The sequence below is a fragment of the Planococcus citri genome, chromosome 4 (genome assembly GCF_950023065.1).
Source record: "Planococcus citri chromosome 4, ihPlaCitr1.1, whole genome shotgun sequence".
NCBI classification, from domain to species: Eukaryota; Metazoa; Arthropoda; class Insecta; order Hemiptera; family Pseudococcidae; genus Planococcus; species Planococcus citri.
In genome coordinates this window covers 63,336,590-63,340,922 of record NC_088680.1, presented here as the reverse complement: position 1 = coordinate 63,340,922, position 4,333 = coordinate 63,336,590, and the positions used below count along the sequence as shown (strand labels likewise).

General features: G+C 33.5%; 1 pseudogene; it reads left to right on the top strand.

The window, feature by feature from the left end:
• Positions 1-1,332: 1,332 nt before the first annotated feature.
• On the top strand, positions 1,333-4,045 carry LOC135843551 (WD40 repeat-containing protein SMU1-like; annotated as a pseudogene).
• Positions 4,046-4,333: the final 288 nt, after the last annotated feature.

Below are 4,333 nucleotides of genomic sequence, written 5' to 3'. Positions count from 1 at the left end.
TTTTAGAATAAATTTTACCTTTACAACTCCAATTTGATGGAATTTTGTGGGAATTTCGAGATTCAAAAATCTGCTGGAGGCTCCAGAACTGCTCAAAACGGGTTGAAACCGTTTCCAATCGATTTGGCATGTCGAAAATAGGGCATATCCCAAATTTCAGCTTTCTTGGTCAATTTGGTAAAATTTTGTTTTTTCCCCTCATTTTTGTCCTAAATTCGATTTTCAAAAATTCACCAAAAATCGAAAAACGCACTTTAGCACTTGAAATTTTGACAGGTGATGAATTTTTGCATGATCTTTCGATCTACCTTAGTAAAGTTTAAAAAAGTTCGTGCAAGTTCCATGTTAAAACGTGGCTGACCTGTCAATCAAGATGGCCGCCATTTTGTAAGTAAGGCCAACTTTTTCTTCGGCAAGTTTGCTTTAAAATGTTCCTTAGGATGTCCCCTTTAAGAAAAAAGTTGTCCCGGAGGATCGGCGGGGGGGGGGCTGCAATTACTCCTGTTGTCATGTGCCGGACTGCAACAGATCAATTTAATTTATTGAATTTTTTCAATTTGTTTTTCAACACTGATTTTATGAGACGTACGTACAATTTGTCATACATACATTCTCACTTAGATAGAAATTTATTTAAATCCAAATTCTTATTTCCACAATCTTTTGTTCATTTATCAATTATTACGTCTCCTGTTTTCACATCAACTCAATTCCAAAGGCAATGGCGCAGTATTGGTTGCATACCTACTTCATTCGATACTTTTTCGAAGGCGATTCCGATCTGTAGCGTGTAGCAATATTTACTCTCCATCACCGAATACTCACAACTTCAATTTTGGGTCCATTTCAGGTGCACTTTTTTCAGTTCAGCTCACTTGGGCAATATTTCCTTCAGTTTTTTTTTTTAATCTCTGTGAATTTTGGCAGAAAATAAAAAAAAATTAAAAAATGATTTTAAAGATTTTTTTAGCTTTTAAGCTCAAAGGTTCTTCCAAATCCAAACAAAAAATTGATGATAACCACACTTTACAGGAGATTTCAAGGAACAATAATAATTTTCATTTGAACTTTTTTTTTCGTAGGACCAATAAGTAGATGAAGAGATGGACGGGTTTTCCATTTCAAGGTAAGGGTTTGGATCCTCGGAAAGGGAAGAGGGGTGGGAGAAAATGGACATTTGGGCTAAATTTATTTGTATCGACTTGAAGTAGAACAATAATAATCATTAATCATAAAAAATAAAATTGCTTTCTACAAAACGTATGAGAGCGGATGTGTTTTTTTTTTGTCAAATTGGGACCTAACAACTGGCTACACTGACAGTTTGCTCTATATTTGTTTTGATTTGAATGTTTTAGTGATAATAAAAAACAATTTTTGATAAAGGTTCAAGACACTTTGCCATTTATTTTGCAATAATTGTTCCATAGTTTTGTCTTCAAATACCTAAAAAAAATAATGTCTATCGAAATAGAGTCCGCTGAGTAAGTTCAATCATGTTGTTATATCCACATTATTGTTCAACTTATTGTTGACCTCAATCTATAATTTGTATTAATTGTGCTCTCCGAATCTTTTTCATGTTTCAGCGTTATTCGTCTGATTCAGCAATATCTGAAAGAGTCAAATTTGATGAAAACGTTTCAATGTTTGCAAGTACGTTGAAAAGAAGGATATTAACTTTTACCAATTTCATCTCCATTTAATTTTACTTCTATTTTTTTAGGATGAAACTGGCATTACGTTAAACACCGTAGATAGCGTTGAAAGTTTCGTCACCGATATCAATAATGGAAATTGGGATTCTGTCCTGAAAGCAACACAATCTCTCAAACTTCCTGATAATAAACTTATCGACTTATACGAACAGGTTACTTGAACCTTTTAAAACTCAAAATTCTAACATTGAAAATTTCATTCTACAAAGGTATTTTTTTTCTAGGTCGTACTGGAATTGATTGAATTACGTGAACTTGGAGCTGCTCGTTCTTTGCTTCGTCAAACTGATCCCATGATTGTTATGAAACAACATGAACCGGAGCGTTATATTCATTTAGGTGATTTGATTTGAAATTTTTCACATCCAAACATGAATTATATTACCGATCAAAAATATTTGTTTACTGTAAAAATCGATCTCTAAGCCTTAAACTTAATTATCATTTTCAATTCTGTTTAGAAAGTTTGCTGGCGAGATCATTCTTCGATCCCAGGGAAGCTTATCCCGAAGGTGTATCAAAAGATAAGCGTAGAATGGCCATCGCAGCAGCATTATCCGGTGAAGTATCCGTAGTACCATCGTCCAGATTATTAGCTCTTTTAGGTCAGGCGTTGAAATGGCAACAGCATCAAGGGATTTTACCACCGGGTAATTTTTTAAAGATTGCTCTATGCTCATGATACTCGAGTTACATATGCGACGAATTTATTTACAGGAACAACGATTGATTTATTTTGAGGCAAAGCTGCGATTCGCGATCTAGAGGAGGAAAAGTATCCGACTATGCTTTATAAGCAAATCAAATTGGGGAGAAAAACGTACGCAGAATGTGCGAGATTTTCTCCAGATGGTCAGTTTTTGGTTACTGGAACTGTGGATGGATTTATTCAAGTGTGGAATTATACGACTGGTAGAATTCGAAAAGATTTAAAATACCAAGCCGAAGTAATTTTTTTTCAATTTACATTTCTCTCAATTTTTTTTAGTCCGATTCGTATATTAACTTGATGCATTTTACGATCATTTATAGGAAAGGTTTATGATCATGGACGAAGCAGTTCTATGTTTAGCGTTTAGCCGTGACAGTGAGATGTTAGCATCGGGAGCACAGAACGGTAAAATCGAAATATGGAAAGTGATTTCGGGTCAGTGTGCGAGACGTTTAGATAAAGCTCATTCTATGGGAATCACGTGTTTGCAGTTTTCTAAAGATAATAGTCAAATATTATCCGCTTCGTTTGATACAACATTGAAGTGAGTAGCGTTTGATGACCTATGCTATTTAAAACTTGGTCTATAATAAATTGTATTTTTCCTAAAGATAATAGTCAAATAGGTATTATTCGCTACGTTTGATCCAATTTCGGGGTGAGTAATGTTTGATGTTCTAGTGTCCGATCTTTGCTATTTATTGCTTGGTCAATAATTCGATTGTCTTGTGTTATTTTATACATAGAATACATGGACTGAAATCTGGGAAAATCCTGAAGGAGTTTCGTGGTCATTCATCTTACGTTAACGATGCCTTCTTTTCTGTCGACGGATATAATATTCTAAGGTATTGAAATTTTTTACTTCGTTTCATTTTATTTTGAACTTATGTGTATTCGTCATTAACTCGTTGAAAAATTCGCAGCGCATCCAGCGACGGTACTGTCAAAATATGGAGCATTAAATCGACCGAATGTTTGAGTACTTTTAAAGCTCTAGGTGCTGGTGACGCTGCTGTTAATTCAATTCATCCCATTTCTAAAAACCAGGAACATTTCGTTGCGTGTAATAAAACTAATACGATGATGATTATGAATTTGCAAGGCCAGGTTCGATATTCCTTTTCATTCGAGTCATATTGATTCATGTCGAAGTACTAAATATTATAATTATGTTTTGTAATATTTCGTCAGATCGTACGATCATTTTCAAGTGGTAAAAGGAAAGGTGGTGACTTCGTATGTTGTTGTGTATCTCCACGAGGAGAATGGATTTATTGCGTCGGTCAAGATTTTGTGCTGTATTGCTTCTCTTCTACGTCTGGAAAACTGGAACGCACTCTAAACGTAAGTTTCAAGTCAAGTGAAGTGTAAGAATATTTCAATTTGGCATTTGCAATATTATTACGAAATTTTTGTTTTTTAGATTCACGAAAAAGATGTCATTGGTATTACTCATCATCCGCATCAAAATTTATTATGTTCGTACAGCGAAGATGGCTTTGTTAGTTTATGGAAACCGTAATTTTGAAATACGGTCAAATATTTCAATTCATACTTGTTCAAGTGTGTTGTGAATTATTTCTTTTAAAATATTACACTCAGCTTCGTATAATTTGCACTTACTGTTTTCTTATAATTTTTTAATTCATGCGTCAGATAAGATTGATGAGAAATTCTGGTTGGCTCTTCGAGAATAACGCGATCAATTTTTTGTTGAAATGAAACTAGAAAGTTATTTTGGATGTAGATTGAGTATAATCATGCTTAGTACTTCGTTTCTATATTAAAATAAATTAAATTTAAATTTAAACAAAAATTACATTTATTTTTAATTATTTTTAATCAAATTATTAATAAAGTTTTAGAAAAAATATTTGTTAATTCTTCTATACTTTCGTTC